The sequence below is a fragment of the Myotis daubentonii genome, chromosome 2 (genome assembly GCF_963259705.1).
Source record: "Myotis daubentonii chromosome 2, mMyoDau2.1, whole genome shotgun sequence".
Classification (NCBI taxonomy): domain Eukaryota; kingdom Metazoa; phylum Chordata; class Mammalia; order Chiroptera; family Vespertilionidae; genus Myotis; species Myotis daubentonii.
In genome coordinates this window covers 42886129-42911917 of record NC_081841.1, presented here as the reverse complement: position 1 = coordinate 42911917, position 25789 = coordinate 42886129, and the positions used below count along the sequence as shown (strand labels likewise).

At 40.9% G+C, this 25789-nt stretch overlaps 4 long non-coding RNA genes across 4 annotated transcripts; all 4 read right to left on the bottom strand.

Moving 5' to 3' along the window:
- Positions 1–4010: 4010 nt before the first annotated feature.
- LOC132227457 (uncharacterized) lies at positions 4011–4549 on the bottom strand. The gene is made up of 3 exons (XR_009451186.1): positions 4494–4549; positions 4306–4350; positions 4011–4064 (listed from the first exon to the last, which is right to left on the bottom strand). It is a non-coding gene; the product is annotated as an uncharacterized LOC132227457 (long non-coding RNA).
- Positions 4550–7428: 2879 nt separating this feature from the next.
- On the bottom strand, positions 7429–9655 carry LOC132227456 (uncharacterized). Its single transcript, XR_009451185.1, has 3 exons — positions 9596–9655; positions 8021–8074; positions 7429–7485 (listed from the first exon to the last, which is right to left on the bottom strand). It is a non-coding gene; the product is annotated as an uncharacterized LOC132227456 (long non-coding RNA).
- Positions 9656–10204: 549 nt separating this feature from the next.
- LOC132227460 (uncharacterized) lies at positions 10205–11270 on the bottom strand. Its single transcript, XR_009451188.1, has 4 exons — positions 11240–11270; positions 10791–10835; positions 10463–10516; positions 10205–10261 (listed from the first exon to the last, which is right to left on the bottom strand). It is a non-coding gene; the product is annotated as an uncharacterized LOC132227460 (long non-coding RNA).
- Positions 11271–12439: 1169 nt separating this feature from the next.
- LOC132227461 (uncharacterized) lies at positions 12440–24803 on the bottom strand. Its single transcript, XR_009451189.1, has 3 exons — positions 24747–24803; positions 13030–13083; positions 12440–12494 (listed from the first exon to the last, which is right to left on the bottom strand). It is a non-coding gene; the product is annotated as an uncharacterized LOC132227461 (long non-coding RNA).
- Between the last annotated feature and the right edge of the window lie 986 nt (positions 24804–25789).

Sequence of the window (25789 nt, the reverse complement as noted above, 5' to 3'; positions counted from 1 at the left end):
GTATTTATTCAACCACGAATACAGGGATTTAATTCAAAACCCCAAAGATTCAGTTAAAAATAAAACTCACCTCCTACAAGTCCTGCTTGGGTAGTCCCACTTCCTTCCGTGGAAGTAGTGGCCTCTGAGAGAGAAAAGAAGGGAAGGAGTAAGACTAGGTGATGGGAAAGAACACACTTGGCTATTGTCAGAATAGATCATACAAGCTGCCAATGTCAAATTTTTACTGTATTTTCAGATTTGCCTGTGGCATATATTCCAGGTTCCAGAGTTTTTGCAGAGACTTTTCCAATATTACTTACAAGAAGAAAATGGTAGTGATCCTAGCTCAATTTTTTTTTCATCCCATGATTTAAATAAAAATCTACATCTTCATGTAATAGCAAACTATAACCCTGTGACTTTTCTTCCCAAGAAGTCATCCCAAGTACCCTATAAAAAATTTTTTTGTATAACTATTTTACTGAGTTCTCAACTATCATGTCTCTTTTTATGGAGGGAACATAGATATATCTCTCTATATGCTACCTTTTTTTTTGGTCATTGGTTAGACTCATGGTCTCTACAGAAGGCCCTTGTAAGCTTAGGCAATAAGGAGGCAATGTAATGTGTAGCTTAACTTTTTAAAATCTGAACTTTCCCTGAAGTAACATATATAAATAGTGTAGAAAATTTTTAGAAGACTGCTTTAAGAAGGTTATTATGATATGTAGGTGTTACCTTAGGAACACTCCCCTGTGTCTATTCCAATTCTAGTTGTACTACTTTGAATGTTGTGGCCATGGGGGAAATTAGGGTAGAATAGAGGTAATGAAATAATATTTCAGGACCACTGAAAATACAATGAATAATATCAGTGCAGACAACCAATCTTTGAGAGGGCATGACAAAATCCTATGTCACCCTGTTGCCACCCTTATGTTGGAAGTGCCAGGAGCAACACTTGTGCCAAGGGCTATTCTAGTGGTGCCTAAAACACAAAAGGTTTGAGATCTTTAACATGTGTCCTGTCCATCTCCTGATGACCACCCTCTAGAAGGGCTCCATATATATCTTTGTTATAGCAAAGGGCCCTGTCTCTACTTCCTGATGAGGTGAGAATCTGGTTTTATTAGGACCAATATCAGTAAAAAAGCAATAAAAACAGTAATGTTCTCAGCATGAGATACTGTCCCAGAAATTCCATTCAGTCAAATATGGTTAAAGAGGTGCCTTTCTCCTATATTTATGTCTCCTCCTCACACTGGTGCCCACCATACAAGGATAAACAGGAAAATATTTCAATGTCCCAGAAAAAAATTGATACAATTACTGGCATTTTGAGCGACAACCCCTGTGCATAGGTTATGCCTGTTTAAGAGTTCACATTGCTTTTCCCTCTCCTCATATATATAATATTTCTCATCTCACACTGACATCCTAGTGATGTCTATACAATCACATGTTAAATCTCTCATACTGCTTTCACCAGCAGCCTTTCATTAATAAGTTACACCTGTAAGACTGGAAGCCAATATTGAGAGTTTCCCAAAATATGGTAAATCTAAGAACTGGAAGCAAATGAGAACCACTCTGCAGGAAAGCACCCCTCCCAGCAGCCAGGCTAAGAAGAGCCATCATTAATGGTAAACCCCAACTGCGGAAACTCTTCCTCACCAGTTCTGAATCCAGTTCCCGATGTGCCATTGCCTTCTATTGATGTTGTAGCCTCTTCTGAAGGAAGACAATGGTGAAGGGTGAGGAATGAGGATTTGTGATAGGAGAGAAGAATTATGGTGATATTTTATCAGTGGAGACATAATGATATTGGGTTTAAATGTGGAGATTTCTTCTTGTGAACCTATCTGTGCGGGAAACCCAGATATAATGCTTGCCCTAGTGAATTCCTGTGTAGGACTTAAAAATGAGAAAGATAAAGCCATCAACACTGCATTAGCTCCCTCTTCAGGACTGAAGCAGCTGTGTGTCCTTGAATGACCAGAAGACCTTTTCTTAGGATCTCTGTTTCAGAGTGAACATAACTGTCCATATCTTTTCACAATGTCCTTCCCTGCCCCACCTATGGATCATTGTTGCTACTGGAGTTCCCTTTTCCAAGATCCTAGTGAAAGAGAAAGGAGGTCTTATATAACCCTTACCTGTTCCACTTCCAGTCCCTGGACTCCCAGGTGCAACAGAGGTGCCTAAAGGAAGAAAAAGGCAGATGATGCTTCATTTTTGTAAAAGTTCCTCATTAATTACCTGGGCTTTGGACTAAGAAGCTTACCTCCTGGCAATCTTCCCTGTGTAGCCTTACTGCCTCCTGTGGAAGTTGTGGCTTCTAGGAGAAGGGAAAAAACCTCTTGTTATTCCACCATCTTCTACAGAAGTCCTGTCCCCCAATATAGAGGAAAAGAGGATAGAGATCATTGAAAATTATTTGAGGACCACAGAAAGGTAGGGTAGTTCTGCTACACAGGATAACAATAGAAGAGGAATCTCATCTGAAAGATTCCCTGCCACCTTGTTGACTGACCTGTGTTGGAACTGCCAGGTGCAATAGTTGTGCCAACAGCTGGACCAGTGGTGCCTGAAACACAAAAGTTCTGAGATCTTCAACGGTGCCTCTGGGTGACTCCTATACAGCTCTTAAAGAGCTGACTCTAGAAAGAATCTAAGTGTATCATTCTTATATCAAAGGGCCCTTTCACTACTTCCTGATGAAGTGACAATAATATAACTTTCCTATAATCCATATCACTAAGAAAGTAGTAAAAACTGCAATATTTCCAATGTAAGGCACCCTCTGCAGACATTCCACTCACTTAAAATGAAGAAGAAAGCTGGGTTTCTCCCAGGCTCACCTGTCACACTCCCAGTTGCTTGGCCTGGTGGCAATGCAGTGGCGCCTAATGTGAGAGGAAAACCAGAAAACTATTTGAATGTGCCAAAAAATACTGACTATCCCTATTGCACTTTTAAGCAAGAGGACCTATATGTAGCGCAGGCTTAAGAGTTCACATTGCTTTCTCTTCTACCCACATATAGAATATTTCTTGGGTCTTCTATCATCTTAGTGATGTATATGCCATCAAAGAGGAAACCTCTTACAGGGATTTCACCAATAGCCATTCCTAAGGAAGTTACAGCTGTGAGGCATGAGCAGGCATTGACAGTTTATTGCTACTATGTGAAATCAAAGAAAATACTGAGTAAATACAAACAACTCTGCAGGAAAGAACACCTCCAAAATGGGAGCTTGTGGAGAGTCCTAATTAATGGTAAACCCCAACTGTGAGGTACTCATTCTCACCTGGTCTGGATCCTGTTCCAGGAGTGCCAGCTGCAGGAAGAAATGATGAATGGAGAGGTCAGAGGTTTTGTGATATTAGGGAAAATATTACTGACATATTAGGTCAGAACAAGAATACTAACTACAGTATGGGGTTAAATATGAAGATTTCTTCTTGTTATCCTACCTGTGTGGGAACTCCCAGCCATAATTGTTGGCCTAGAGAATTTCCCTCGATAGACCTGTTTAAGAGTTCTCATTGTTTTGGCTCCTTCCCAGAGACATAATATTTCTCAGCTTCTCCTAACATCTTTGTGATGTGTATGCCATCACAGGATAAACCTCTCCTATTGATTCTATCACCAGCCCATCTTTAGAATGTTATAACAGGAACGACTAGAAGCCAGTGTTGAGACCTTTTCCAAAATGTTACATCTAAGAACTGGCAGCATGTGTGAACCACTCTGCAGGAAAGCTCACCTCCCAGAGGCCAGGTTAACAATAGTCACAGTTAATATTAAACCCCCAGCTGCAGGAGCTCTTACTCACCACCTCTGAATCCAGTTCCAGAAGTGCCACTGCTTTCTGTTAACATTGTGGCCTCTGATAAAACAAAATGGTGAAGTGTGAGATGGGAGGAACTGGGATATTAGGAAAAGGATTATTTGATATTTTATCAGAGCAGAACTAATACCTATATTATGGTTTTAAATATGGAGATTTCTTCTTGTTAACCTACCTGTGTGGGAACTCCCAGGTATAATGGTTGTCCTGGGGAATTCCTGTGTAGCACCTAAAGATGACAAAGATAAAGGCATCAATAGAGCATTAGCTCCTTCTTCAGTACAGAGGCAGCTGTGTGTCCTTGAATGACCAGAAGACCTATCCTTAGATCTTTGTTTCAGAGGGAACTTAGCTGTCCACAACTTTCCACAATGTCCTTCCCTGCCCCAACTATTGATCATTGTTGCTACTGGAGGTCCCTTCTTTACTGATGCCAGGGAAAGGGAAAGGAGGTCTTATGTCACCCTCACCTTTTTCACTTCCAGTCCCTGGACTCCCTGGTGTGACAGAGGTGCCTAAAGGAAGAAAAAGGCAGATGATGCTTCATCTTTGTAAAAGTTCGTCATCAATTACCTGAAGGCATTTGACACTGCAAGGCTTAAAGTGGAAATGTGTGACTCTAATACTCTCCTATGGTGAATTTTCTTAGTGACCCTACCTGGCGTGGTTTTCTGTGAACTGCTGCTGGCTCCAGGTGAAAGTGTTGTGGTACCTATTAAAGCAAGTAGTGTGAGCTTCAAAATCAATACACATTTCATGATTCCACAAATATTTATTAAGCATCTTTTCTATGTAATGATTTTTTAGGCATTTGGATATGTCAGTGAGCAGAATATTCAAAGATCCCTCCCCTAATGTGGCTTACATTCTAGCAGCTGGAGATCAACAGTGATCAGCAAATATGAAAAGTCAAAGTGACAGATGTTAGTAAAGGCTACAAGAATATGTCCAACCATATATAAAGGTTGAGGTCTTGATAGGCAGGGGCAGGGCCACAGGGTGCCCTCATACCTGCCAATCAAAGAACTAGCTCTGAAGGCCTGGGCCTTGCAATCTGATGGGGAATATGAGAATATGGTTTTCAGGCTTATCAGAGTTTGTGACTCTGGCATGCTGTGCTCCCCAAAGAAATGCAGGCCAATTCCTTCGCCCACTTTCCCACTTATGTGTTTACTCTACACACAAACAGGGAGTTGGTTAAAAACCCCAGAGATTAAGATGAAAAAAAAACCTCACGTCCTACAAGTCCTGCTTGGGTGGTCCCACTTCCTTCTGTGGAAGTAGTGGCCTCTGATAGAGAAAATAAGGGAAGGAGTAAGACCAGGTGGTGGCAAAGAACACACTTGGCTATTGTAAGAATAGATCATACAGGCTGCCATTGTCAAGTTTTTACTGTATTTTCAGATTTGCCTGTGACATATCTGCCAGGTTCCAGAGGTTTTCCAGAGACTTTATCAGTATTACTTACAAGAAGAAAATGGTGGTGATCCTAGCTCAGTTGCTTTTTCACTGCATGATTTAAATAAAAATCTACATCTTCATGTAATACCAAACTATAACCCTGTGACTTTAGTGATAAGAATTCATCCTTATGAGCCCCAGGTCACATTTTTTTCTATAGCCATTTTACTGAGTTCTCAACTATCATGTCTCTTTTTATAGCGGGAAGAAAGAAATATCTCTATATATACACTACCTATTTATTTGTCATTGTTTAGACTCATGGTTGTCTACTGAAGGCCCTTGTAAGTTCAGGCAATAAGGTTGCAATGTAATATCTAGCTTATCTTTTTTTTATTAAATCTTTATTGTTCAGATTATTACATTTGTTCCTCTTTTTTCCCCCCATAACTCCCCTCCTCCCAGTTCTAGCTTATCTTTTAAAAACCTGAACTTTCCCAACATAACATATATAAATAGTGTACAAAATTTTTGGAAGATTGCTTTAAGCAGGTTATCATGAAATGTAGGTATTAGCTTAGCACCACTCCACTGTGTCTATTCAAATTCTAGTTGTGCCACGTTGAATGTTGTGGCCACTGGGGGAAATAGGGTGGAAAAGAGGTAATGAAGGAATATTTCAGGATCACTGAAAATATATGGTGGTAGTCCTGCAATGAATCAAATCAGAGCAGACAACTAACCTGTGAGAGGGCATTAGAAAATCCTATGTCACCCTATTGCCTCCCCTATGTTGGAAGTGCCAGGAGCAACAGTTGTGCCAAGGGCTATTCCAGTGATGCCCAAACCACAAAAGGTTTGAGATCTTCAACAAGTGTCCTGTCCATCTTCTGATGTCCTCCCTCTAGAAGGGCTCCATATATATCTTTGATATAGCAAAGGGCCCTGTCTCTACTACCTGATGAGGTGAGAATCTGGTTTAAATATGATGAAAATCAGTAAGAAAGCAATAAAAACAGTAATGTTCCAGCATGAGAAACTGTCCCAGAAATTCCATTCAGTCAAATATGGTTAAAGAGGGGCCTTTCTCTTACATTCATGTCTCATCCGCACAGTGGTGCCTACCATACAAGGATAAACAGGAAAATATTTCAATGTCCCAGAAAAATATTGATACAATTATTGGCATTTTGAGCGAGAACCCCTCTGCATAGGATATGCCTGTTTAAGAGTTCACATTGCTTTTCCCTCTCCTCATATATATAATATTTCTCATCTCACACTGACATCCTAGTGATGTGTGTGCCATCACAAGTTAAATCTCTCATACTGATTTGACAGGCAGCCTTTTCTTACAAAGTTACACCTGTAAGACTGGAAGCCAATATTGAGAGTTTTCCAAAAAAATTAAATCTAAGAAGAACTGGAAGCAAATGAGAAACACTCTGCAGGAAAGCACCCCTCCCATCAAGCCAGGCTAAGAAGAGGCATCATTAATGGTAAACCCCAACTGCGGAAACTCTTCCTCACCAGTTCTGAATCCAGTTCCAGATGTGCCACTGCCTTCTGTTGATGTTGTAGCCGCTGAAAGAGGAAAATGGTGAAGGGTGAGGAATAAGGATTTGTGATAGGAGAGAAGAATTATGGTGTATTTTATCAGTGGAGACATAATGCTATTGTCTTAAATGTGGAGATTTCTTCTTGTGAACCTATCTGTGTGGGAACCCCCAGATATAATGATTTTCCTAGTGAATTCCTGTGTAGGACTTAAAAATGAGAAAGATAAAGCCATCAACACAGCATTAGCTCCCTCTTCAGGACTGAAGCTGCTGTGTGTCCTTGAATGACCAGAAGACCTTTTCTTAGGATCTCTGTTTCAGAGGGAACATAACTGTCCATAACTTTCCACAATGTCCTTCCTTGCCCATGTATGGATCATTTTTGCTACTGGAGTTCCCTTTTCCAAGAGCCTAGTGCAAAAGGACGGGGGTCTTATGTCACCCTCACCTTTTTTACTTCCAGTCCCTGGACTTCCTGGTGCGACAGAGGTGCCTAAAGGAAGAAAAAGGCAGATGATGCTTCATCTTTGTAAAAGTTTGTCATCATTTACCTGAAGGCGTTTGACACTGCAAGGTTTAAAGTAGAAATGTGTGACTCTAATACTCTCCTATGGTGAATTTACTTAGTGACCCTACCTGGCGTGGTTTTCTGTGAACTGCTGCTGGCTCCAGGTGAAAGTGTTGTGGTACCTATTAAAGCAAGTAGAGTGAGCTTCAAAAATCAATACACATTTCATGATTCCACAAATATTTATTAAGCATCTTTTCTGTGTAATAATATTTTAGGCATTTGGATTTATCAGTGAACAGAATATTCAAAGTTCCCTCCCCTAATGTAGCTTACATTCTAGCAACTGGAGACCAACAGTGATCAACAAACATTAAAAGTCAAAGTGGCAGATGTTAGTAAAGGCTATAAGAAAATGTCCAACCATATATAAAGGTTGGGGCCTTGATAGGCAGGGGCAGGGCCACAGGGTGGCCTCATACCTGCCAATCACAGAACTAGCTCTGTAGGCCTGGGCCTTGCAATCTGATGGGGAATTTGAGAATATGGTTTTCAAGCTTAATCTAAATTTGTGACTCTGGCATGCTGTGTTCCCTGAGGAAATACAGGCCCATTTCCTTCGTCTTCAAATGTTTCCTTCCCACTCATTTGTTTACTCTATACACAAACAGGGATTTGATTCAAAACCCCAGAGATTCAGTTTAAAAAAAAACTCACCTCCTACAAGTCCTGCTTGGGTAGTCCCACTTCCTTCTGTGGAAGTAGTGGCCTCTGTTAAAGAAGGAAAGGAGTAAGACCACGTGGTGAAAAGGACACACTTGTCTATTCTCAGAATAGATCATACAAGCTGCCAATGTCAAATTTTTACTGTATTTCCAGATTTGCCTGTGACATATCGTCCAGGTTCCAGTGTTTTTCCAGAGACTTTTCCAATATTACTTACAAGAAGAAAATGGTGGTGGTCCTAGCTCAGTTGTTTTTTCATCACGTGATTTAAATAAATATCTACATCTTCATGTGATAGCACACTATAACCCTGTGACTTTTACTGCCAAGAGGTGATCCAAAGTGCCCTATGCAACATTTTTTTTTCTATAGCTATTTTACCTAGTTCTCAATTATCATGTCTCTTTTTATGGAGGGAACATAGAAATATCTCTCTATATGCTACCTATTTATTGGTCATTGGTTAGACTCATGGTTTTCTGCTGAAGGCCCTTGTACGCTTAGGCAATAAGGAGGCAATGTAATGTGTAGCTGATCTTTTTAAAATCTGAACTTTCCCAACAGTAACATATATAAATAGTGTAGAAAATTTTTAGAAGACTGCTTTAAGGTTATTATAATATGTAGGTGTTAGCTTAGGAACACTCCCCTGTGTCTATTCCAATTCTAGTTGTACCACTTTGAATGTGTGGCCACTGGAAAAATAGGGAAGAAAAGAGGTAATGAAATAATATTTCAGGATTACTGAAAATACAATAAATAATATCAGCGCAGACAACTAATCTTTGAGAGGGCATGAGAATATCCTATGTCACCCTGTTGCCTCCCCTATGTTGGAAGTGCCAGGAGCAACAGTTGTGCCAAGGGCTATTCTAGTGGTGCCTGAAACACAAAAGGTTTGAGATCTTTAACATGTGTCCTGTCCATCTCCTGATGTCCTCCCTCCAGAAGGGCTCTAGGTGTATCTTTGTTATAGCAAAGGGCCCTGACTCTACTTCCTGATGAGGTGAGAATCTGGTTTTATTAGGACCAATATCAGTAAGAAATCAATAAAAACAGTAATGTTCTCAGCATGAGAAACTGTCCCAGAAATTCCATTCAGTCAAATATGGTTAAAGAGGGGCCTTTCTCTTACATTCATGTCTCATCCGCACAGTGGTGCCTACCATACAAGGATAAACAGGAAGATATTTCAATGTCCCAGAAAAATATTGATACAATTATTGGCATTTTGAGCGAGAACCCTGTGCATAGGATATGCCTGTTTAAGAGTTCACATTGCTTTTCCCTCTCCTCATATATATAATATTTCTCATCTCACACTGACATCCTAGTAATGTCTATGCTATCACAAGTTAAATCTCTCATACTGATTTGACAGGCAGCCTTTTCTTACAAAGTTACACTTATAAGACTGGAAGCCAATATTGAGAGTTTTCCAAAATATGGTAAATCTAAGAACTGGAAGCATTGAGAACCACTCTGCAGGAAAGCACCCCTCCCAGCAGCAAGGCTAAGAAGAGCCATCATTTATGGTAAACCCCAACTGTGGAAACTCTTCCTCACCAGTTCTGAATCCAGTTCCCGATGTGCCACTGCCTTCTGTTGATGTTGTAGCCTCTTCTGAAGGAAGGAAATGGTGAAGGGTGAGAAATGAGGATTTGGGGTATGAGAGAAAAATTATGGTGATATTTTGTCTGTGGAGACATAATTATATTGGGTTTAAATGTGGAAATTTCTTCTTTTGAACCTATCTGTGCGGGAAACCCAGATATAATGCTTGCCCTAGTGAATTCCTGTATAGGACTTAAAAATGAGAAAGATAAAGCCATCAACACAGCATTAGCTCCCTCTTCAGTACTGAAGCAGCTGTGTGTCCTTGAATGACCAGAAGACCTTTTCTTAGGATCTCTGTTTCAGAGGGAACATAACTGTCCATATCTTTCCACAATGTCCTTCCCTGCCCCACCTATGGATCATTGTCGCTACTGGAGTTCCCTTTTTATATGGATGCCAGGGAAAGAGAAAGGGGGCCTTATGTCACCCTTACCTGTTCCACTTCCAGTTCCTGGATTCCCAGGTGCGACAGAGGTGCCTAAAGGAAGAAAACGGCAGATGATGCTTCATCTTTGTAAAAGTTTGTCATCAATTAGCTGGGCTTTGGACTAAGAAGCTTACCTCCTGGCAATCTTCCCTGTGTAGCCTTACTGCCTCCTGTGGAAGTTGTGGCTTCTAGGAGAACGGAAAGAAAAAAAACCTCTTGTTATTCCACCATCTTCTACAGAAGTCCTGGCCCCCAATATAGAGGAAAAGAGGATAGACATCATTGAAAATTATTTGAGGACCACAGAAAGGTAAGGTAGTTCTGCTACACAGGATAACAATAGAAGAGGAATCTCATCTGAAAGGTTCCCTGCCACCTTGTTGACTGACCTGTGTTGGAACTGCCAGGTGCAACAGTTGTGCCAACAGCTGGACCACTGGTGCCTGAAACACAAAAGTTCTGAGATCTCCAATGGTGCCTCTTGGTGACTCCAATACAGCTCTTAAAGAGCTGCCTCTAGAAAGAATCTAAGTGTATCTTTGTTATATCAAAGGGCCCTTTCACTACTTCCTGATGAGGTGACAATAATATACCTTTCCTATGATCCATATCACTAAGAAAGTAGTAAAAACTGCAATATTTCCAATGTAAGGCACCCTCTGCAGACATTCCATTCACTTAAAATGAAGAAGAAAGCTGGGTTTCTCCCAGGCTCACCTGTCACACTCCCAGTTGCTTGGCCTGGTGGCAATGCAGTGGCGCCTAATGTGAGAGGAAAACCAGAAAACTATTTGAATGTGCCAAAAAATACTGACTATCCCTATTGCACTTTTAAGCAAGAGGACCTATATGTAGCACAGGCTTAAGAGTTCACATTGCTTTCTCTTCTACCCACATATAGAATATTTCTTGGGTCTTCTATCATCTTAGTGATGTATATGCCATCAAAGAGGAAACCTCTTACAGGGATTTCACCAATAGCCATTCCTAAGGAAGTTACAGCTGTGAGGCATGAGCAGGCATTGACAGTTTATTGCTACTATGTGAAATCAAAGAAAATACTGATTAAATACAAACAACTCTGCAGGAAAGAACACCTCCAAAATGGGAGCTTGTGGAGAGTCCTAATTAATGGTAAACCCCAACTGTGAGGTACTCATTCTCACCTGGTCTGGATCCTGTTCCAGGAGTGCCAGCTGCAGGAAGAAATGATGAATGGAGAGGTCAGGGTTTTTTGATATTAAGGAAAACATTACTGACATATTAGGTCAGAACAAGAATACTAACTACAGTATGGGGTTAAATATGAAGATTTCTTCTTGTTATCCTACCTGTGTGGGAACTCCCAGCCATAATTGTTGGCCTAGAGAATTTCCCTCCATAGGCCTGTTTAAGAGTTCTCATGGTTTTGGCCACTTCCTAGAGACATAATATTTCTCAGCTTGTCCTAACATCTTAGTGATGGGTATGCCATCACAGGATAAACCTCTCCTATTGATTCTACCACCAGCCCCTCTTTAGAATGTTATAACAGGAATGACTAGAAGCCAGTGTTGAGACCTTTTCCAAAATGTTTCATCTAAGAACTGGCAGCATGTGTGAACCACTCTGCAGGAAAGCTCACCTCCCAGAGGCCAGGTTAACAATAGTCACAGTTAATATTAAACCCCCAGCTGCAGGAGCTCTTACTCACCACCTCTGAATCCAGTTCCAGAAGTGCCACTGCTTTCTGTTAACATTGTGGCCTCTGATAAAACAAAATGGTGAAGGGTGAGATGGGAGGAACTGGGATATTAGGAAAAGGATTATTTGATATTTTATCAGAGCAGACCTAATACCTATATTATGGTTTTAAATATGGAGATTTCTTCTTGTTAACCTACCTGTGTGGGAACTCCCAGGTATAATGGTTGTCCTGGGGAATTCCTGTGTAGCACCTAAAGATGACAAAGATAAAGGCATCAACAGAGCATTAGCTCCCTCTTCATTAGGGAGGCAGCTGTGTGTCCTTGAATGACCAGAAGACCTATCCTTAGGATCTCTGTTTCAGAGGGAACTTAGCTGTCCACAACTTTCCACAATGTCCTTCCCTGCCCCACCTTTTGATCATTGTTGCTACTAGAGTTCCCTTCTTTACTGATGCCAGGGAAAGAGAAAGGAGGTCTTATGTCACCCTCACCTTTTTCACTTCCAGTCCCTGGGCTCCCTGGTGTGACAGAGGTGCCTAAAGGAAGAAAAAGGCAGATGATGCTTCATCTTTGTAAAAGTTTGTCATCAATTACCTGAAGGCATTTGACACTGCAAGGCTTAAAGTGGAAATGTGTGACTCTAATACTCTCCTATGGTGAATTTTCTTAGTGACCCTACCTGGGTTAGTTTTCTGTGAACTGCTGCTGGCTCCAGGTGAAAGTGTTGTGGTACCTATTAAAGCAAGTAGTGTGAGCTTCAAAATAAATACACATTTCATGATTCCACAAATATTTATTAAGCATCTTTTCTATGTAATAATGTTTTAGGCGTTTGGATATATCAGTGAGCAGAATATTCAAAGATCCCTCCCCTAATGTGGCTTACATGCTAGCAGCTGAATACCAACAGTGATCAACAAACATGAAAAGTCAAAGTGACAGATGTTAGTAAAGGCTATAAGAAAATGTCCAACCATATATAAAGGTTGGGGCCTTGATAGGCAGGGGCAGGGCCACAGGGTGCCCTCATACCTGCCAATCAAAGAACTAGCTCAGTAGGACTGGGCCTTGTAATCTGATGGGGGAATATGAGAATATGGTTTTCAGGCTTATCAAAGTTTGTGACTCTGGTATGCTGTGTTCCCCAAGGAAATACAGGCTCATTTCCTATGCCTTCATGTGTTTCCTTCCCACTCAAGTATTTATTCCACCACGCGTACAGGGATTTAATTCAAAACCCCAAAGATTCAGTTAAAAATAAAACTCACCTCCTACAAGTCCTGCTTGGGTAGTCCCACTTCCTTCCGTGGAAGTAGTGGCCTCTGAGAGAGAAAAGAAGGGAAGGAGTAAGACTAGGTGATGGGAAAGAACACACTTGGCTATTGTCAGAATAGATCATACAAGCTGCCAATGTCAAATTTTTACTGTATTTTCAGATTTGCCTGTGGCATATATTCCAGGTTCCAGAGTTTTTGCAGAGACTTTTCCAATATTACTTACAAGAAGAAAATGGTGGTGATCCTAGCTCAATTTTTTTTCATCGCATGATTTAAATAAAAATCTACGTCTTCATGTAATAGCAAACTATAACACTGTGACTTTTCTTCCCAAGAAGTCATCCCAAGTACCCTATGCAAATTTTTTTTTGTATAACTATTTTACTGAGTTCTCAACTATCATGTCTCTTTTTAAGGAGGGAACATAGAAATATCTCTCTATATGCTACCTTTTTTTTTTGGTCATGGGTTAGACTCATGGTCTCTACAGAAGGCCCTTGTAAGCTTAGGCAATAAGGAGGCAATGTAATGTGTAGCTTAACTTTTTAAAATCTGAACTTTCCCTGAAGTAACATATATAAATAGTGTAGAAAATTTTTAGAAGACTGCTTTAAGGTTATTATAATATGTAGGTGTTAGCTTAGGAACACTCCCCTGTGTCTATTCCAATTCTAGTTGTACCACTTTGAATGTTGTGGCCATGGGGGAAATTAGGGTAGAAAAGAGGTAATGAAATAACATTTCAGGATCACTGAAAATACAATGAATAACATCAGTGCAGACAACTAATCTTTCAGAGGGCATGAAAAAATCCTATGTCACCCTGTTGCCTCCCTTATGTTAGAAGTGCCAGGAGCAACAGTTGTGCCAAGGGCTATTCTAGTGGTTCCTAAAACACAAAAGGTTTGAGATCTTTAACATGTGTCCTGTCCATCTCTTGATGACCACCCTCTAGAAGGGCTCCATAAATATCTTTGTTATAGCAAAGGGCCCTGTCTCTACTTCCTGATGAGGTGAGAATCTGGTTTTATTAGGACGAATATCAGTAAAAAAGCAATAAAAACAGTAATGTTCCAGCATGAGAAACTGTCCCAGAAATTTCATTCAGTCAAATATGGTTAAAGAGGGGCCTTTCTCCTATATTTATGTCTCCTCCTCACAGTGGTGCCTACCATACAAGGATAAACAAAAAAATATTTCAATGTCCCAGAAAAATATTGATACAATTATTGGCATTTTGAGCGAGAACCCCTGTGCATAGGTTATGCCTGTTTAAGAGTTCACATTGCTTGTCCCTCTCCGCATATATATAATATTTCTCATCTCACACTGACATCCTAGTGTTGTCAATGCTTTCACAAGTTAAATCTCTCATACTGCTTTCACCAGCAGCCTTTCCTTACAAAGTTACACCTGTAAGACTGGAAGCCAATTTGAGAGTTTTCCAAAATATGGTAAATCTAAGAGCTGGAAGCAAATGAGAACCACTCTGCAGGAAAGCACCCCTCCCAGCAGCAAGGCTAAGAAGAGCCATCATTAATGATAAACCCCAACTGCAGAAACTCTTCCTCACCAGTTCTGAATCCAGTTCCCGATGTGCCACTGCCTTCTGTTGATGTTGTAGCCTCTGAAGGAAGGAAATGGTGAAGGGTGAGGAATGAGGATTTGTGATAGGAGAGAAGAATTATGGTGATATTTTATCAGTGGAGACATAATGATATTGGGTTTAAATCTGGAGATTTCTTCTTGTGAACCTATCTGTGTGGGAACCCACAGATATAATGATTTTCCTAGTGAATTCCTTTGTGGGACTTAAACATGAGAAAGATAAAGCCATCAACACAGCCTTAGCTCCCTCTTCAGGAATGAAGCAGCTGTGTGTCCTTGAATGACCAGAAGACCTTTTCTTAGGATCTCTGTTTCAGAGGGAACATAACTGTCCATATCTTTCCACAATGTCCTTCCCTGCCCCACCTATGGATCATTGTTGCTACTGGAGTTCCCTTTTCCAAGATCCTAGTGAAATAGAGAGGAGGTCTTATGTTACCCTCACCTGTTCCACTTCCAGTCCCTGGACTCCCAGGTGTGACAGAGGTGCCTAAAGGAAGAAAAAGGCAGATAGTGCTTCATTTTTGTAAAAGTTCGTCATTAATTACATGGCCTTTGGACTAAGAAGCTTACCTCCTGGCAATCTTCCCTGTGTAGCCTTACTGCCTCCTGTGGAAGTTGTGGATTCTAAGAGAAGGGAAAAAAAAAAAAAAAAAAAAACTCTTGTTATTCTACCATCTTCTACAGAAGTCCTGGCCCCCAATATGGAGGAAAAGAGGATAGAGATCATTGAAAATTATTTGAGGACCACAGAAACATAAGGTAGTTCTGCTACACAGGATAGCAATAGAAGAGGAATCTCATCTGAAAGATTCCCTGCCACCTTGTTGACTGACCTGTGTTGGAACTGCCAGGTGCAACAGTTGTGCCAACAGCTGGCCCAGTGGTGCCTGAAACACAAAATTTCTGAGATCTTCAACGGTGCCGCTTGTTGACTCCTATACAGCTCTTAAAGAGCTGCTTCTAGAAAGAATCTAAGTGTATCTTTCTTATATCAAAGGGCCCTTTCACTACTTCCTGATGAAGTGACAATAATATAACTTTCCTATAATCCATATCACTAAGAAAGTAGTAAAAACTGCAATATTTCCAATGTAAGGCACCCTCTGCAGACATTCCACTCACTTAAAATGAAGAAGAAAGCTGGGTTTCTCCCAGGCTCACCTGTCACACTCCCAGTTGCTTGGCCTGGTGGCATTGCAGTGGCGCCTATTGTGAGAGGAAAACCAGAAAACTATTTGAATGTGCCAAAAAATACTGACTATCCTTATTGCACTTTTAAGCAAGAGGACCTATATGTAGCACAGGCTTAAGAGTTCACATTGCTTTCTCTTCTACCCACATATAGAATATTTCTTGGGTCTTCTATCATCTTAGTGATGTATATGCCATCAAAGAGGAAACCTCTTACAGGGATTTCACCAATAGCCATTCCTAAGGAAGTTACAGCTGTGAGGCATAAGCTGGCATTGACAGTTTATTGCTACTATGTTAAATCAAAGAAAATACTGAGTAAATACAAACAACTCTGCAGGAAAGAACACCTCCAAAATGGGAGCTTGTGGAGAGTCCTAATTAATGGTAAACCCCAACTGTGAGGTACTCATTCTCACCTGGTCTGGATCCTGTTCCAGGAGTGCCAGCTGAAGGAAGAAATGATGAATGGTGAGGTCAGAGGATTTGGGATATTAGGGAAAACATTACTGACATATTAGGTCAGAACAAGAATACTAACTACAGTATGGGGTTAAATATGAAGATTTCTTCTCGTTACCCTACCTGTGTGGCAACTCCCAGGTATAATAGTTGGCCTGAGAATTTCCCTCGATAGGCCTGTTTCAGAGTCCTCATTGTTGTGGCTCCTTCCCAGAGATAGAATATTTCTCAGCTTCTCCTAATATCTTAGTGATGGGTATGCCATCACAGGATAAACCTCTCCTATTGATTCTACCACCAACCCCTCTTTAGAATGTTACAATTGGAACGACCAGAAGCCAGTGTTGAGAGCCTTTCCAAAATGTTACATCTAAGACCTGGCAGCATGTTTGAACCACTCTGCAGGGAAGCTCACCTCACAGAGGCCAGGTTAACAATAGTCACAGTTAATATTAAACCCCCAGCTGCAGGAGCTCTTACTCACCACCTCTGAATCCAGTTCCAGAAGTGCCACTGCCTTCTGTTAACGTTGTGGCCTCTGATGAAAGAAAATGATGAAGGGTGAGATGGAGGAATTGGGATATTAGGCAAAGGATTATTTGATATTTTATCAGAGCAGACCTAATACCTATATTATGGTTTTAAATATGGAGATTTCTTCTTGTTAACCTACCTGTGTGGGAACTCCCAGGTATAATGGTTGTCCTTGAGAATTCCTGTGTAGCACCTAAAGATGACAAAGATAAAGGCATCAACAGAGCATTAGCTCCCTCTTCAGTAAGGAGGCAGCTGTGTGTCCTTGAATGACCAGAAGACCTATCCTTAGGATCTCTGTTTCAGAGGGAACTTAGCTGTCCACAACTTTCCACAATGTCTTTCCCTGCCCCACCTTTTGATCATTGTTGCTACTGGAGTTCCCTTCTTTACTGATGCCAGGGGAAGAGAAAGGAGGTCTTATGTCACCCTCACCTGTTTCACTTCCAGTCCCTGGACTCCCAGGTGTGACAGAGGTGCCTAAAGGAAGAAAAAGGCAGATGATGCTTCATCTCTGTAAAAGTTCGTCAACAATTACCTGAAGGCATTTGACCCTGCAAGTTTTAAAGTGGAAATGTGTGACTCTAACACTCTCCTATGGTGAATTTTCTTAGTGACCCTACCTGGGTTAGTTTTCTGTGAACTGCTGCTGGCTCCAGGTGAAAGTGTTGTGGTACCTATTAAAGCAAGTAGTGTGAGCTTCAAAATACACATTTCATGATTCCACAAATATTTATTAAGCATCTTTTCTATGTAATAATGTTTTAGGCGTTTGGATATATCAGTGAACAGAATATTCAAAGATCCCTCCTCTAATGTGGCTTACATTCTAGCAGCTGGAAACAAACAGTGATCAACAAACATGAAAAGTCAAAGTGGCAGATTTTAGGAAAGGCTACAAGAATATGTCCAACCATATATAAAGGTTGGGGCCTTGATAGGCAGGGGCAGGGCCACAGTGTGGCCTCATACCTGCCAATCAAAGAACTAGCTCTGTAGGCCTGGGCCTTGCAATCTAGATGGGGAATATGAGAATATGGTTTTCAGGCTTATCAAAGTTTGTGACTCCTGCATGCTGTGTTCCCCAAGGAAATACAGGCACATTTCCTTCGTCCACCTTCCCACTCATGTGTTACACACAAACAGGGAGTTGGTTAAAAACCTCAGAGATTCAGTTTAAAGTAAAACTCACCTCCGACAAGTCCTGCTTGGGTGGTCCCACTTCCTCCCGTGGAAGTAGTGGCCTCTGAGAGAGAAAAGATTACGAAGGAGTAAGACTAGGTGGTGGGAAAGAACACACTTGGCTATTGTCAGAATAGATCATACAAGTTGCCAATGTCAAGTTTTTGCTGTATTTTCAGATTTGCCTGTGACATGTCTGCCAGGTTCCAGAGGTTTTCCAGAGACTTTATCAGTATTACTTACAAGAAGAAAATAGTGGTGATCCTAGCTCAGTTGTTTTTTCACCGCATTATTTAAACACAAATCTACATCTTCATGTAATACCAAACTATAACCCTGTGACTTTTAGTGTTAAGAATTCATCCTTATGTGCCCCACATAACATTTTTTTTGTATAACCATTTTGCTGAGTTCTCAACTATCATATCTCTTTTTATAGCGGGAAGAGAGAAATATCTCTCTCTATACTCTCTATTTATTTGTCATTGTTTAGACTCATGGTTGTCTACTGAAGGCCCTTGTAAGCTCAGGCAATAAGAAGGCAATGTAATGTCTAGCTTATCTTTTAAAAACCTAAACTTTCACAACATAACATATATAAATAGTGTAGAAAATTTTTGGAAGTTGCTTTAAGCAGGTAATCATGAAATGTAGGTGTTATCTTAGCACCACTCCGCTGTGTCTATTCAAATTCTAGTTGTGCCACTTTGAATGTTGTGGCCACAGGCGGAAAAAGGGTGGAAAAGAGGTAATGAAAGAATATTTCAGGATCACTAAAAATTCATGGTGGTAGTCCCGCAATGAATAAAATCAGTGCAGACAACTAACCTGTTAGAGGGCATTAGAAAATCCTATGTCACCCTGTTGCCTCCCCTATGTTGGAAGTGCCAGGAGCAACAGTTGTGCCAAGGGCTATTCCAGTGATGCCCAAAACACAAAAGTTTTGAGATCTTCAACATGTGTCCTGTCCATGTCCTAACATCCTCCAAGGACTCCAGATATATCTTTGTTATAGCAAAGGGCCCTGTCTCTACTTCCTGATGAGATGAGAATCTGGTTTTAATATGACGAATATCAGTAAGAAAGCAATAAAAACAGTAATGTTCTCAGCATGAGAAACTGTCCCAGAAATTCCATTCAGTCAAATATGGTTAAAGAGGGGCCTTTCTCCTACATTCATGTCTCATCCGCACAGTGGTGTGTACCATTCATGGATAAACAGGAAAATATTTCAATGTCCCAGAAAAATATTGATATACTTATTGGCATTTTGAGCAGGAACCCTTGTGCATAGGATATGCCTGTTTAAGAGTTCACATTGCTTTTCCCTCTCCTCATATATATAATATTTCTCCTCTCACACTGACATCCTAGTGATGTCTGTGCCATCACAAGTTAAATCTCTCATACTGATTTCACCAGCAGCCTTTCCCTTCAAAGTTACACCTGTAAGACTGGAAGCCAATATTGAGAGTTTCCCAAAATATGATAAATCTAAGAACTGGAGGCAAATGAGAACCACTCTGCAGGAAAGCATCCCTCCCAGCAGCCAGGCTGAGAAGAGCCATCATTAATGGTAAACCCCAACTGCGGAAACTCTTCCTCACCAGTTCTGAATCCAGTTCCCGATGTGCCACTGCCTTCTGTTGATGTTGTAGCCTCTGAAGGAAGGAAATGGTGAAGGGTGAGGAATGAGGATTTGTGAAATGAGAGACGAATTATGTTGATATTTTATCAGTGGAGACATAATGATATTGGGTTTAAATGTGGAGATTTCTTCTTGTGAACCTATCTGTGTGGGAACCCCAGATATAATGCTTGCCCTAGTGAATTCCTTTGTAGGACTTAAAAATGAGAAAGATAAAGTCATCAACACAGCATTAGCTCCCTCTTCAGTACTGAAGCAGCTGTGTGTCCTTGAATGGCCAGAAGACCTTTGCTTAGGATCTCTGTTTCAGAGGGAACATAACTGTCCATAACTTTCCACAATGTCCTTCCTTGCCCCACCTATGGATCATTGTTGCTACTGGAGTTCCCTTTTCCAAGATCCCAGTGAAAGAGAAAGGAGGTCTTATGTCACCCTCACCTGTTCCACTTCCAGTCCCTGGACTCCCAGGTGTGACAGAGGTGCCTAAAGGAAGAAAAAGGCAGATGATGCTTCATTTTTGTAAAAGTTCGTCATTAATTATCTGGGCTTTGGACTAAGAAGCTTACCTCCTGGCAATCTCCCCTGTGTAGCCTTACTGCCTCCTGTGGAAGTTGTGGATTCTAAGAGAAGGGAAAAAACACACAAAAAACTCTTGTTATTCCACCATCTTCTAGAGAAGTCCTGGCCTCCAATATAGAGGAAAAGAGGATAGAGATCATTGAAAATTATTTGAGGACCACAGAAAGGTAGGGTAGTTCTGCTACACAGGATAACAATAGAAGAGGAATCTCATCTGAAAGATTCCCTGCCACCTTGTTGACTGACCTGTGTTGGAACTGCCAGGTGCAATAGTTGTGCCAACAGCTGGACCAGTGGTGCCTGAAACACAAAATTTCTGAGATCTCCAACGGGGCCTCTTGGTGACTCCTATACAGCTCTTAAAGAGCTGACTCTAGAAAGATTCTAAGTGTATCTTTCTTATATCAAAGGGCCCTTTCACTACTTCCTGATGAAGTGACAATAATATAACTTTCCTATAATCCATATCACTAAGAAAGTAGTAAAAACTGCAATATTTCCAATGTAAGGCACCCTCTGCAGACATTCCACTCACTTAAAATGAAGAAGAAAGCTGGGTTTCTCCCAGGCTCACCTGTCACACTCCCAGTTGCTTGGCCTGGTGGCAATGCAGTGGCGCCTAATGTGAGAGGAAAACCAGAAAACCATTTGAATGTGCCAAAAAATACTGACTATCCCTATTGCACTTTTAAGCAAGAGGACCTATATGTACCGCAGGCTTAAGAGTTCACATTGCTTTCTCTTCTACCCACATATAGAATATTTCTTGGGTCTTCTATCATCTTAGTGATGTATATGCCATCAAAGAGGAAACCTCTTACAGGGATTTCACCAATAGCCATTCCTAAGGAAGTTACAGCTGTGAGGCATGAGCAGGCATTGACAGTTTATTGCTACTATGTGAAATCAAAGAAAATACTGAGTAAATACAAACAACTCTGCAGGAAAGAACACCTCCAAAATGGGAGCTTGTGGAGAGTCCTAATTAATGGTAAACCCCAACTGTGAGGTACTCATTCTCACCTGGTCTGGATCCTGTTCCAGGAGTGCCAGCTGCAGGAAGAAATGATGAATGGAGAGGTCAGAGGTTTTGTGATATTAGGGAAAATATTACTGACATATTAGGTCAGAACAAGAATACTAACTACAGTATGGGGTTAAATATGAAGATTTCTTCTCGTTATTCTACCTGTGTGGGAACTCCCAGCCATAATTGTTGGCCTAGAGAATTTCCCTCGATAGACCTGTTTAAGAGTTCTCATTGTTTTGGCTCCTTCCCAGTGACATAATATTTCTCAGCACTCCTAACATCTTAGTGATGTGTATGCCATCACAGGATAAACCTCTCCTATTGATTCTACCACCAGCCCCTCTTTAGAATGTTATAACAGGAACGACTAGAAGCCAGTGTTGAGAACTTTTCCAAAATGTTACATCTAAGATCTGGCAGCATGTGTGAACCACTCTTCAGGAAAGCTCACCTCCCAGCAGGCCAGGTTAACAATAGTCACAGTTAATATTAAACCCCCAGCTGCAGGAGCTTTTACTCACCACCTCTGAATCCAGTTCCAGAAGTGCCACTGCTTTCTGTTAACATTGTGGCCTCTGATAAAACAAAATGGTGAAAGGTGAGATGGGAGGAACTGGGATATTAGGAAAAGGATTATTTGATATTTTATCAGAGCAGACCTAATACCTATATTATGGTTTTAAATATGGAGATTTCTTCTTGTTAACCTACCTGTGTGGGAACTCCCAGGTATAATGGTTGTCCTGGGGAATTCCTGTGTAGCACCTAAAGATGACAAAGATAAAGGCATCAATAGAGCATTAGCTCCCTCTTCAGTACAGAGGCAGCTGTGTGTCCTTGAATGACCAGAAGACCTATCCTTAGGATCTCTGTTTCAGAGGGAACTTAACTGTCCACAACTTTCCACAATGTCCTTCCCTGCCCCAACTATTGATCATTGTTGCTACTGGAGGTCCCTTCTTTACTGATGCCAGGGAAAGGGAAAGGAGGTCTTATGTCACCCTCACCTTTTTCACTTCCAGTCCCTGGACTCCCAGGTGTGACAGAGGTGCCTAAAGGATGAAAAAAGCAGATGATGCTTCATCTTTGTAAAAGTTCGTCATCAATTACCTGAAGCCTTTTGACACTGCAAGGTTTAAAGTGGAAATGTGTGACTCTAACACTCTCCTATGGTGAATTTTCTTAGTGACCCTACCTGGCGTGGTTTTCTGTGAACTGCTGCTGGCTCCAGGTGAAAGTGTTGTGGTACCTATTAAAGCAAGTAGTTTGAGCTTCAAAATCAATACACATTTCATGATTTCACAAATCTTTATTAAGCATCTTTTCTATGTAATGATGTTTTAGGCATTTGGATATGTCAGTGAGCAGAATATTCAAAGATCCCTCCTCTAATGTGGCTTACATTCTAGCAACTGGAGACCAACAGTGATCAACAAATATGAAAAGTCAAAGTGACAGATGTTAGTAAAGGCTATAAGAAAATGTCCAACCATATATAAAGGTTGGGGCCTTAATAGGCAGGAGCAGGGCCACAGGGTGGCCTCATACCTGCCAATCAAAGAACTAGCTCTGTAGGACTGAGCCTTGCACTCTAGATGGGGAATATGAGACTATGGTTTTCAGGCTTATCTAAGTTTGTGACTCTGGCATGCTGTGCTCCCCAAAGAAATGCAGGCCAATTCCTTCGCCCACTTTCCCACTTATGTGTTTACTCTACACACAAACAGGGAGTTGGTTAAAAACCCCAGAGATTAAGATGAAAAAAAAATCACCTCCTACAAGTCCTGCTTGGGTGGTCCCACTTCCTCCTGTGGAAGTAGTGGCCTCTGAGAGAGAAAATAAGGGAAGGAGTAAGACCAGGTGGTGGGAAAGAACACACTTGGCTATTGTAAGAATAGATCATACAAGCTGCCATTGTCAAGTTTTTACTGTATTTTCAGATTTGCCTGTGACATATCTGCCAGGTTCCAGAGGTTTTCCAGAGACTTTATCAGTATTACTTACAAGAAGAAAATGGTGGTGATCCTTAGCTCAGTTGTTTTTTCACTGCATGATTTAAATAAAAATCTACATCTTCATGTAATACCAAACTATAACCCTGTGACTTTAGTGATAAGGATTCATCCTTATGAGCCCCACGTAACATTTTTTTCTATAACCATTTTACTGAGTTCTCAACTATCATATCTCTTTTTATAGCGGGAAGAAAGAAATCTCTCTATATATACACTACCTATTTATTTGTCATCGTTTAGACTCATGGTTGTCTACTGAAGGCCCTTGTAAGCTCAGGCAATAAGGTTGCAATGTAATATCTAGCTTATCTTTTTTTTTAATTAAATCTTTATTGTTCAGATTATTACATTTGTTCCTCTTTTTTCCCGCCATAACTCCCCTCCTCCCAGTTCTAGCTTATCTTTTAAAAACCTGAACTTTCCCAACATAACATATATAAATAGTGTACAAAATTTTTGGAAGATTGCTTTAAGCAGGTTATCATGAAATTTAGGTATTAGCTTAGCACCACTCCACTGTGTCTATTCAAATTCTAGTTGTGCCACATTGAATGTTGTGGCCACTGGGGGAAATAGGGTGGAAAAGAGGTAATGAAGGAATATTTCAGGATCACTGAAAATATATGGTGGTAGTCCTGCAATGAATCAAATCAGAGCAGACAACTAACCTGTGAGAGGGCATTAGAAAATCCTATGTCACCCTATTGCCTCCCCTATGTTGGAAGTGCCAGGAGCAACAGTTGTGCCAAGGGCTATTCCAGTGATGCCCAAACCACAAAAGGTTTGAGATCTTCAACAAGTGTCCTGTCCATCTTCTGATGTCCTCACTCTAGAAGGGCTCCATATATATCTTTGATATAGCAAAGGGCCCTGTCTCTACTTCCTGATGAGGTGAGAATCTGGTTTAAATATGATGAAAATCAGTAAGAAAGCAATAAAAACAGTAATGTTCTCAGCATGAGAAACTGTCCCAGAAATTCCATTCAGTCAAATATGGTTAAAGAGGGGCCTTTCTCTTACATTCATGTCTCATCCGCACAGTGGTGCCTACCATACAAGGATAAACAGGAAAATATTTCAATGTCCCAGAAAAATATTGATACAATTATTGGCATTTTGAGCGAGAACCCCTCTGCATAGGATATGCCTGTTTAAGAGTTCACATTGCTTGTCCAAATCCTCATATATATAATATTTCTCATCTCACACTGACATCCTAGTGATGTCTGTGCCATCACAAGTTAAATCTCTCATACTGATTTGACAGGCAGCCTTTTTCTTACAAAGTTACACCTGTAAGACTGGAAGCCAATATTGAGAGTTTTCCAAAAAAATTAAATCTAAGAAGAACTGGAAGCAAATGAGAACCACTCTGTAGGAAAGCACCCCTCCCAGCAGCCAGGCTAAGAAGAGGCATCATTAATGGTAAACCCCAACTGCGGAAACTCTTCCTCACCAGTTCTGAATCCAGTTCCAGATGTGCCACTGCCTTCTGTTGATGTTGTAGCCTCTGAAAGAGGAAAATGGTGAAGGTGAGGAATGAGGATTTGAGATAGGAGAGAAGAATTATGGTGATATTTTATCAGTGGAGACATAATGCTATTGTCTTAAATGTGGAGATTTCTTCTTGTGAACCTATCTGTGTGGGAACCCCCAGATATAATGATTTTCCTAGTGAATTCCTGTGTAGGACTTAAAAATGAGAAAGATAAAGCCATCAACACAGCATTAGCTCCCTCTTCAGGACTGAAGCTGCTGTGTGTCCTTGAATGACCAGAAGACCTTTTCTTAGGATCTCTGTTTCAGAGGGAACATAACTGTCCATAACTTTCCAAAATGTCCTTCCTTGCCCATCTATGGATCATTGTTGCTACTGGAGTTCCCTTTTCCAAGTTCCTAGTGCAAAAGGACGGAGGTCTTATGTCACCCTCACCTTTTTTACTTCCAGTCCCTGGACTCCCTGGTGTGACAGAGGTGCCTAAAGGAAGAAAAAGGCAGATGATGCTTCATCTTTGTAAAAGTTTGTCATCAATTACCTGAAGGCATTTGACACTGCAAGGTTTAAATTACAAATGTGTGACTCTAACACTCTCATATGGTGAATTTACTTCGTGACCCTACCTGGCGTGGTTTTCTGTGAACTGCTGCTGGCTCCAGGTGAAAGTGTTGTGGTACCTATTAAAGCAAGTAGAGTGAGCTTCAAAATCAATACACATTTCATGATTCCACAAATAATTATTAAGCATCTTTTCTGTGTAATAATATTTTAGGCATTTGGATTTATCAGTGAACAGAATATTCAAAGTTCCCTCCCCTAATGTAGCTTACATTCTAGCAACTGGAGACCAACAGTGATCAACAAACATGAAAAGTCAAAGTGACAGATGTTAGTAAAGGCTATAAGAAAATGTCCAACCATATATAAAGGTTGGGGCCTTGATAGGCAGGGGCAGGGCCACAGGGTGGCCTCATACCTGCCAATCAAAGAACTAGCTCTGT